Genomic DNA, 11,518 nt, shown 5'->3' on the forward strand with positions numbered 1-11,518 from the left:
ACACACCTGGCACTCTGAGGAGATCTGCTGGACTGAGAGTGAATCAAGAACACCAAACGTCAAGTCATCAACTGCCCACAACCCAAGGCCAGCTCCATGTGGCGGGGACATTTTCCAAGGTGACAGAGTGGTTGAGATCTCATGCCAAATCTTTAGCTTAAGACTGCTTGGGCTACTCAACAGCATCTATTACCACCTATACGAGGACGCATAAGAGGGAGCTAATTATAATTTGTCTTGCCCTGCTCCTGAATAATTAAATGTTTTATTGTAATGTTACAATTTGAATTTATTATCTTTTGTTGGGGAATAAAATTAAACATAATGAGGACTGCTAGTCTCCTCACAAAAAAAGATCCAAGTCAACTGTCCAGTCCAGTAGCTAGTTCTCAGTTAAGCCAGGAGATAATATAAGCCACAGCAACAGAATCAAAGAGGTACAACAGATTCATGCATTCGTCATTTACTGAATCGTCACTAAATCAAAAATGAAAGATGAAAGTAAATAAGTCACAGTCCATGATGGGAGAGAAAGACTTGTAAAAGTTCTATATATGGTGAACTAAGTAACATGACAAAATGCCAGGGGAGTCAGGTTAGGATCTTTCCACCCATCTGGAAGGATGAGAAGAAGTTTGACAGATGGATGAGACAAAGAAATGAGATTCAGTTAAAAACCATCTGTCTCAGAGGAACTAGAGAAGAGACAAATAAGCAGAGCTCTCCCATCCTTCCACCAGGGCATGGCTATAAAACTGTCTCTGGATATTCCTAAATATCCCCTGGGGCAGGAATGGGGTGGGTGAGTAAAATCATTCCCAGTTGAGACCTTCTGATTTACAGAATTAAGTATATATGTATACTAACACACATATACTAATATTCCAAATACACTAGATTTGATTTTTTATTGTATGTTCCACTTATTCCTGTTGTTGCCATCCATTTCCTCTCTTCGTCCCTCCTCCTTCCTCCCTCCCTCCCTTCCTCTATCTCTCTCACACACACATACCTCTACTCCATGGATGATGCCAGGAGGACTCAGCCCCCGGGCTCCATTTTGCTCCCCTTGCTAGAGTTAAGAAGGCAGAATCACATGGACCAGGACCCATCAAGCAGGGGGCAGGGGCATTTCTGGAAAAGGCTATGTGGCATACAAAATGACTGTTTACTCAGACATGGAGATAAAACTAGTAGCTGCTTGATTATATACCTGCCAGTTGTTAAAAATTAGTGCAGTTTTAAAAGAAAATAAAGTTACTTAACAACTCTTTCCCTGTCTCACAGATATTTTAGACTCTTAAACCTACACATACTTCTAAAATAAATGAGCCAGTTTAAAAAATTAAATTAAAACATGTCAAGATAAAAAACAATAAACAAAAGCCCAAGAGAAAAAAAAAAACAGAAATGGATGCTAACAAACAGAAGATGGATTTCTTACTTGTAGTTAAGCCCTAGAATTGTACTCTCTCTATTTGCTGACAGATAAAAAATAAATACAAACTACACTATTCCCGAAACAGCAGACAATAATGCAGCCCTCTAGGGGTGCAGCCAACCCCTAATAATTGTCCAAACTGTTCCAGATTGGGCAAGAGATCAGCCTGGGCAAAGACAGAGCTAGGATCCCCGAGTTTCTAACACCATTCTGTTTAAATCAGAGGATGAAAAGTGGAGAACTATAGACCAAATCCAGCCAACCAGTATGTATTTTTAAATAACACTCATTGTGTTACCTTAAAACCTTAATTTGAAAACAAAGAGACTTCACATAAAAAATCTAATTTCCAGTTTTTCTAGAAAAATCCAAAGATCTGGCAACACTGGGGATGAATTTTCCCATGGCAACACAGACGTAAATAGTGGCTGCCCTGGAGTTTGTCATGTACCTTCCTCTTGCCCTTTGCCCTTTGCAGTCCCCACTGGGCCTGCTTCAGCAGTGTGTTACCCAATTAGCAGTTGAGTTTGTAACCCTATTTTGGATAAAGAACCAAGACAAAGGAAGTTTATCAGCCTCATTCTCCAGTTAAAAATGAGCAATTCAGCTGTGAAGAATTAATCAAGGTTAAATGCTCAAAAGATAATGCTTTCCTCTACAGACCAGAAGGGAAAAATTGAGTAATACAGCTTCGATATTAGCCATGCCTATACACTGTAAAACCAGAACAAGATACAAGCATTGAGCATAAGGACTTGATTTTCAGCAAACTACTTAGAATGTTTTCACACTATTGTATATAGAAGAAATTAAATGCAGAACAGTGTTGTACCTTGCATAATCTGGCTCCAATTCTTCACCCCTCCCAAGATGCACTGCCCTCCCACCATAGGTAGAGTTACCCCCTGTCTCTGAGCTCAGCTATTTGACCTACTTTGGCCAACTGGATTTTCGCTGACATGGCACAAGCAGATGCTTGAAATGGGATTACGCACTGGAACCTACTCCCCCACAACTCTTCCATCACCATGAGGACATGCCCACGCTATCCCACCGGAAGGTGTGGGAAACGTGGTTGCCCCAGTGGCTTCCAGCTTGGATCAGCAGACCAGACAGCTGAGCTCAAACAAATGAGTCTAGCCAAGATAAGCAGACAAAGTGTACTGTTGTATACCGGCAAGGTTTTATTTATTATGCAGTAAAGGCCAACTGATATATATAGGTTACTAGTAAGTCATTTGATTTGGTTCAGAAGATGGTTAATTTCCTGACGTTTCCTCTCGAGCCTGCTCTCCTTGAGAAAACAGGTTGGTTTCAGCCTCTTCTAACCGTAGAAGCAAAAAAGGACAGGTTCATACTAGGATGCACAAAATAAGCATTAACAATTGATATAACAAGTGACAGGCCACCAATTTTTGAGAAAGTAATCATAAATATCAGTTGGAGCTATTTATTTGTTCCCTGTAACGTTAAGGTTTTCAAAAGAAACATACAGGCTTCCCTGGTGGAGCAGGGGTCAAGAGTCCGCCTGCCGACGCAGGGGACACGGGTTCGTGCCCCAGTCTGGGAAGATCCCACATGCCGCGGAGCGGCTGGGCCCGTGAGCCATGGCCACTGAGCCTGCGCGTCCGGAGCCTGTGCTCCACAACGGGAGAGGCCACAACAGTGAGAGGCCCGCATACTGCAAAAAGAAAAAAAAAAAGAAAAGAAACATACTATTTCTTAAGTGTATTATAAAGCTTGTTTTCTTCCTATTAGTTTTTCAAGTAGAAACAGAAACTCCTCTTGACTTTCCTAGTGAACAAAACATTAAAAATTTTAAGAAAGGGAAATATTTCTTATTGCTATTTATACCTTAAATTTGCATATTGCTTTATAGCTTACAAAGAATTTTCATTAGCATTTTCTCTTTTGATCTCCACCTGAATCCTATAAAATTGGTATAATTACAACCCTTTACTTTTGTTGCTAAAGGAAAACAAAGTTTTAAGTAAAATACTTATTCATGATTGCTTTGATAAAGTTACAATAACAGAACTGGAACCTAGATCTTGTGTCTCTAAGCCAGTGCCTTTTCCACAGCATTCTTAGATGCAAAAGAACTGTGTAAATTCCAAATACATTGTCCAATCACTGAAATGTCTGGGGGTTCTTTTGTCCTTCCCTACCATATTTCTTACGATCCATTCCCCCCACTATACACACACAACCAATGCATTTAAGGCCAAACTATTCCATATGTACCCATTTACTCAGAACTAAAGGTTTATATAATGAATACAGTATAAGATAATAAAGTATTAATACTATGTAAATCTGCTATACATCCAATTTTCTACAGCTATTTTGAGTTTTAAATAATCCTGTCTCGTATTAGGAATATTTACAACCTCTTTCAAGCCGAAAAGCATTCCCTTTTTTTTTTTTTTCCAGAAATCATATCCTAAAGCCTTAAACTTAAAAAAAAAAGTATTATGAATATTTTTCCTCCACTCTTTCTGAAACCCCATATTTCTTTCTTCCCCCACTCTTCTTTTACTTTATATCTTTAGATCTCCCTTTAACTCTTCTATAATAATGAACTGGAACACTTTTTTACTGTACTTAGAAATATGATTACTCAAGAGTTTGGTATTTTTTATTCTTAATTTTTAAAGTGGGTAAAAAGAATGATGTATATATTCTTTCCAAGATATAACAAAAACTTCTAATTTTTTTTAAAAGGTGATTGGAATACTTTGTACCATGAACTGTTTCCTTTAATATTTTTAAATGTATACATAAAAATTTTAAAGATATAGAATTAGAAAGGAATCCAACTATAATAAAACACAGCTCAATATCATATAAAACCAGTTACATTGAAACACTGAATTACTGCAAGTACATGGATGTAAACTCCACTTAAGAACCTCAATTTTAAAAACTTTCAAAAAACAAAAGTTGAAATAATAATGCTGAATAGCTAATGCTCTAACATCACAGCTTGCTCTATGACAATAAGCCTACAAGGTAAGTACCATTGTCATCATGATATGTAGATAAGAGGCTTAAAGAAGCTAGGTGAGGTACCCAAGGTTACACAGCTTCCAACAGCAGAGCCGAGTCGTGAGCCTTTCTTCAAGGCCCAGATGCCTAACCATGTATGTATCCCTTCTCATTACCACCAGCGCCATTCATAATTCAGGACTTTTCTTAACTCATTACTAGCCACTATAATGGTTTCTCTGAGTCTTTTTCTATCCATTCCAACCTTCACTGACACTCCACTGCCCATGTGATTGAGTCTAGGTTCTTGAATCAGGAATTCAAGACCCTAATCAAGCCACCCTTCTCTTAACGAAAGAATCACAGAAAATATAAGGCCTACATTTAGCTATTACACCAGCTATTCTCCTACCACTTCCATCCCTCACTAATGCCATTAGGTCTGACTGAAATGCCGTCTGCTGTTGACCATTGCCACCTATATAAATTCCACCCATCTTTCCAGGTAAAGGTCAAATAATACAATCTCAGCGAAGCCTTCCATCTCCAGCCAGAAGTGATCTTTTCTCTGTCTGCATACTTATAGTTCCCTACTTATAGCAAGACAATAATTTAAAATGTCCATAGTATGTAATTATTCCTACCACAGAATCTTTTTCAATTTCTCAAATATGTTATGCTCATCTCACCATTATACCTATGCTGGATTCACCACCTAAACATTCTTTTCACTCCTTTTCCTTTGGCTAACTCTTACTTGTCCTTCAAGTCTCAGTTCAGAGGAAACTTCCTCTAGAAAGCCTTCCTTCACTGCCCCCACCTTAACCCTGGGCCAAGGGCCCACCTTGGACACCAACTCCTCACAGCCCAGACATAGCTAACTGGCTGTTTACTTGTCTGTCTCCCTTCTAGTCTCTAAATCTCATGATAGACTCCATTTACTTTGTTCATGGCTGTATTTCAACACCGACCATAGCGCCTGGTGTGTAGCTGGAATATTTTTTAATGAATTTACAATTAACTTCTCCTTATTACACGGTCTGATTAATCCAAAAAACAAATTTCAAAGTACAGGACTTTGCAATTGGTGATTCTAATTAAATAAATGTTGGATGAAATAATTTTTGCAGTAAATAGCCTAGATTAATTATCTTAAGTCCTCAGACAATATGGATTGAACTGCAAAACGGTATAAATATGAATACTTGATATGTCTTTAGAGTAAACAAGGATAATCATTTCAAATTCATTTGAATGTGTTAAAACTTACAACTGAATCAAACCTAGGTCTGCTTGAATTATTGCAAATCACTTTCTCATTGCTATTTGCAGCTACCTACATTCCTCAATTATTATTTATTGGTACTATAAAGCTCTACACACTCCAAATTACCTAGGCTCTTTACTATCTGTGTCCATTCTCAGTACTGTTTTAATGTACCAATTACCACTCATAAGCTAACCCGTTTTTGCCATTTTAAAGCCTTCACTCTCCCGCCATCGAGCTTTTTCCTTCTTCCTACAATCTATAAAATTATCTCTTTTTTTAATTTAACGTTTTTTTTTAAATAAATTTATGTATTTATTTTCAGCTGCATTGGGTCTTTGTTGCTGCACGTGGGCTTTCTCTAGTTGCGGCGAGTGGGGGCTACTCTTCCTTGCAGTGCGCAGCCTTCTCATTGCGGTCGTGGAGCACGGGCTCTAGGCACGTGGGCTTCAGTATTTGCAGCACGCGGGCTCAGTCGTTTTGGCTCACAGGCTCTAGAACACAGGCTCAGTAGTTGTGGCGCACGGACTTAGTTGCTCCGCGGCATGCAGGATCTTCCCGGACTAGGACTCGAACCTGTGTCCCCTGCATTGGCAGGCCGATTCTTAACCACTGTGCCACCAGGGAAGTCCCTCTTTCTTTTTAAATAATCAGAGCTCACTTCTTCCAAGAAGTCTGTCTTCACTAAAAGCCTAGTTCAGGCTTAGCCTTAATTCACCTATTCATTCATCTATGAGCTCATTCATTCATGAGTACCTGTTTCATGGCAAACACTGTTCATAAAGTAGATTTTAAATGTTCATCAGCTAAATGGATTCATGTAACCACAAATACTCCCATCTCCCAAACAATCCAAGTACCAGTATTGTACAGATACATATCAAGGGTTATATGAATTTCAGGGAGGTGCTAAATATCTGATAAAGACCTGATAAGCCTCTTAGCATCATTCATAATTATTAATAAGACACCAGAAACAAGGTTGAAGAACTAAAGTAAAAACTCAGAAAAATATTTGGATTATATGAAAACCAAAGAATTTATCATCTCTTTAAAAAAATAGAAAAAAGAACATTCCAGTAGTAAAAGGTCCACAGGATAAACAGGCAATTCACAGAATACATGTAATATATTCTATTTCACTAATTAAAAAATTGCAAATTAAAGTAATGATATTCCTTTTTATCTGTTTTGTACCTGTGAAAAAAAGTTCTCACCACCAAGGGCACACCTTGCTGTAAGAATATTAACTAGGATAGCTTTTCTAAAGAACAATCTGGCAAGTAAAAATAAGTAATATGCACATGTTTTGACCCAGAGATTCTACTTCTATAACTATATCCCTAAGAAAAACAAAAGGAGATGTATGTATAAGATGTATGTATACCCTTAGATGTAGATGTCGGTAAAAGAGCTTCATGGCAGAATTATTTATAGTAGTAAAAAAAAAAAACCACAAATCCACTGATAAGGGATACATTAAATGTATCTAGTCATTTGGGATACTATGTAGCAGTTAAAAGAGACAAGGTAAAATTTTATATGTACATTATTACAAGAAAGAAAAACACTACAGAATAGTACGAATATATTGAAACATTTCATATTAGAATCAACCCAGTGACATTATTACATGGATTACCGTGAATCTACTCTAGGTTATTTATATATTACTCCCAAATGTGTTAAGACTGCAGTTGAAAATTTCTGGACTAAATTATCCTAACAGGCCCCTCCAGCTCTAATATTCTTTCATTCTAAGAACCTTTTACACATTTATCTTAAACAAAGTGTTATTACAAGACCCCAATCGGTCTTCCCTACATGTTTAAGTGCCCTTTATCTAAATGAAACGTGAAAATGCTAAAGTGTCCCGAATTTTAAATCTATGATGCAAAACCTGAGTTAATACTATCCTCTTGATTATCAATGACAATTTATGTTGCATACATACACTTATAGAAATCACAGATACAGTTACCGCTTACCTCAATAATAACATAAAGACCATTATATTGATATCTTGAAAAAAAAACTAAGAAAGATAATAGAAGCCTTTGAACATTTAAAGAGATGAATAACAAGAAACGTGGCTTATATGGTACACAATATAAAAATACTAACCGCAAATCAAACCCTATTAGAGGGCAATCAGAGACCACAATATGGCCTCTGTGTAGTGGGCAGGACTGGGATTTAGAGTCAGAAGACCTGGGGATGAAGACCACTCTTTTGGCTGCAGAATCCAAGCAAACCAAATAACCTATCTGAGCCTCAATTGCCTCATTTCTAAAATAAACAGAAGGATAATAAATGTATTATATACAACATGTAAAAGGTACCTATACAGGGCCTGAGACAAAATAGGTTCTCAAATACTTGTCTAATAGAAGCAGATGCATTATTATTGCTTTTATTAAGGTATCTAGTTCGTTCCCCTGAATTTTTGTAACACTGCATGTACAACCATCCTATTTAATTGTGATACTGCATGTTAGAAAGGGGTTTCTTGCTCCTTACAAGCCTATTTGTTGCCATATTCTTTTCCACTATAAATATGCAAAAATATGTTATCTCAGAAACTCAGGGAGGAAGCATACTTACAAAGCACACCCCCAAAACTCTGTGTTGCTGTCCTCTGAGCTCAGTGCTCTTCTTAGGCACGTAAGTCTGCCTCCTATCATTTCTTCATGAGGTTCAGGGCAAAAGCCCTAGTCAAATGGATGATCTTGGTTGCCCCTACACTTTCCCCAAACCACCTACAGATAAATGAAACAAGGAGTAAAACACACCCACAACCTTAATTTTTTTTAAACAATTCAAGATAAAAATAAGCTCATCCTATGTACAGTTTGTGTACACAGCAGAGAATATATCACAACAAGTCAGAGAACAGAGAAAATGTTCCTTGGATCATGCAAAAGACCCACTGAAGTCACAGGAATTCTTCACACCCAAGTGCCCAGCCAGCATACTCCTCACTGGTGACTTCCGCCCATACCTGGTCATGCCTTGGGCAGGCTAGAGCATGTCGCAGTGTGAACTGTAGCCCAAGTCTAGCCAAAGATACTATCCCTAAGCATGTCTCTCAGTGGGTAAACTAAGGCAGGTAACGAAATTAATATGTTACTTCTGAATTTAATGGCCTGACTGTATTTCCAAGCCAGTAAATGAACTACATGCTAGCACTCCTAAAGGAAATATTTTATAAACTGCCCAGCTCTTCCTACACTTAGTATTGCAATTAAATAAGTAAAAGTAAAATGCCTTTGGTTTTAAGAGCTGTGTACAGAAATACTCTCAGTTCTTTGTGACGCCTTTCAAAGTAGTAAGAATCCATTGAAAATTAGCCACAGAACTGCTGGTTGTCCACAGAAAAAACGTATCTGAGAATACATCTATCAACCACTCCAAGAAAAAAGGTATTTTCTTAATCAAAACATACAGTCAAGAGAGTTCAAGTTGACCCAGAGGTCATGCAATGGCAGAGAGGACACAGGTATGATGCATGCTTAACTCTTTTAACAAAGCAGCTACTACGTTCATTCTGTGAGTCACAGACACCCCCAAATTTCTCTGTGCCAACATGAAACTACCAAAATTTTAATCTTCTATCTGTGCTGTCCAATACAATAGTCACTAGCCATATGCGGCTAATGTGCTATAAATGTAAACTAGATGCAATACTTAGCACCTTTTTTTAAAGTTTTTTAGGATGTAAAATATCTCAAGTTTCACACTGACTACAGGTGGAAATGAAAACATTTTGGATCTACTGTGCCAAACCAATTACTTAAAGAAATTCCACCAGCTCCTTTTTACTTGTTTAGTGTGTGTGAGTACTAGAAAATTTCACCTTGCAGTGTGGCTCACACTATGTTTCTATTAGCACAGCTCTGTATAGTTAATAAAAATAAATTACTAATATTGAGCACTCCCAATGGCCCAGGCCCTGTGTTAGATAGATACTCTACGTAACACTTGGCACAAGGATACAAAGCGGTTTTACAAGATGTCCGCGGCGGTGACTGAGCTTCATCAAACCGACAAAGGATGCAGCTGGAATTCAATGTCAGGTGTTTCTACGAAATAACTCAAATACGGGGCTGTTCAACAGCTGACACTGGGGCAACTCCCATGTTGGCATAGGAAAGACAAGTCATTGATACAGCGTTCCCAAGGGTAGCAAATTTTTGTGACTCTAAAACATGTACAAAACGTCCAACTATATCCCAGGCCAGGCAAGTACACGCCAGAATGAGGCCAAACTCCTTGACAGCTCAAGCTTCACAGCTCCTAGTGGCAGGACAAGCCGCTCTCAAAAAGAGAACGAAGTTCAAACTCCCTGCATGACTTGACCAGGACCTGACTGTGGACACCCACGCCGAGGGAGGGGGTCGTCGGGGTGCCAGGCACGCCGTCTCCCCCAACTTTAGCACACACACCACCCATCCACGGCCTTACCCCAGATCTCCGGGCGGCTTTGGCGTCCCCACCCCTGGGACGAGGGGAAGCGGGACCTAAAACGTCTATGACAGGATAGGGAAGTGGTAAAGAAAGAGCGAGGGGACGGTGGGGCGCACGTACCTGAGACAGAAGAGGACCCCAGGTCCTTAATGCCGGATCATTGCCGAGGCCCCACCCGGCTCCCGCGGCCACCACTGACCCAGAAGGTGTAACTGACTGGACGCAGCGACGCAACCGACTCTGCTCTCCCCAGACTCGCAGCTATGGCAACTTGAACTAGCCGCCCAGCCGCGGCAAGTGTACAGTGCCCCGCTGCTACCACTTGGTCCTCTGGGGGTTGTAGTCCGTCTCATGCTCAAAAGCAAGGAGTTACTAGGGGAGTGCGGCCGCAAAAGAAACTGCATTTCCCAGGATGCCATACGACTGGCCTTGGGGTGACTTTTCCGGAAGAAGCCGAATTAGCTGGCACCTGAGTCCCTCGGCCGCGCCCTCTTGCCCTGTTCTTTATTGTTTAAAGGGCCAGTAACTTCTATAAGCGACAAACACCAGATAATGAGCCGAGAGCTGCTTTAGCCCCGACTCTAGCATAATCAGAAGTGTCTAAAATATTTACTTTGTAAAAAATAACAAAAAAATCAAAGTAGCTGCAATACTAACACAAACTATGTTTCTTTTACTCCTTGGGGAACAGGGAAGTGTAACTTCCAGCACTGAAATGTAAAAATCCCCTTAATACGAGGACCCAATGTCTTTTTCATTTCTTTTTCTTTTTTAATTTAATTTTATTTATTTATTTTTATACAGCTGGTTCTTATCAGTTATCTATTCTATACATATTAGTGTATATATGTCAATCCCAATGTCTTTTTCTAAAGGCTCACAAATTCTTGGAACTGGAAGCGAACAGGGAAGATTATCTAATTAAACCTTTTAGGCCTGGAAAGAGTAAATGACTCGCCTAAAACCACACAGTTCATTAATGGCAAACCCAAGGTATATGAGACTGTCACTTCATGGCTGCTGCTACCTCAGTCGTTCTAGAACATGAGAGAGACATATTCCACTCAGAGAAGCTGGTTTCAGTCATGAAAAGGTGATGATAAAAACCTCGATAAAAAATTGAACTTTGGAAAAGCTACGAAGACAGAAAAGTCAAATTAGTCAGCTGGAGCTTTGTTCCCTTCCGCTCTGCCACAAAGACCATTGATTCTTTCCTCCTCAAGGCTAAAATCAAATTTCACTTTATCTGTGACAGCTTTCCTGGCTACCTCAAGAAAAGCCAGATCACATTTTTAAACTATGCAGTTTCCTTATTCTAATAATCTGTACCATAATTATCCATTTCCCAGTTGGTC

General features: G+C 39.2%; 1 protein-coding gene across 1 annotated transcript in view; it reads right to left on the bottom strand.

Annotated features, from left to right (window-relative positions):
* CEP128 (centrosomal protein 128) overlaps nt 1-10,408 on the bottom strand; it is a 437,527-nt gene extending 427,119 nt beyond the window's left edge. Inside the window, exon 1 of the mRNA XM_060293645.1 lies at nt 10,284-10,408. The gene's annotated coding sequence lies outside the window, so the exon portion shown is untranslated. The remainder of the gene's footprint in view (nt 1-10,283) is intronic.
* Nucleotides 10,409-11,518: the final 1,110 nt, after the last annotated feature.

This window comes from Globicephala melas, chromosome 2 (genome assembly GCF_963455315.2).
Source record: "Globicephala melas chromosome 2, mGloMel1.2, whole genome shotgun sequence".
Classification (NCBI taxonomy): Eukaryota; Metazoa; Chordata; class Mammalia; order Artiodactyla; family Delphinidae; genus Globicephala; species Globicephala melas.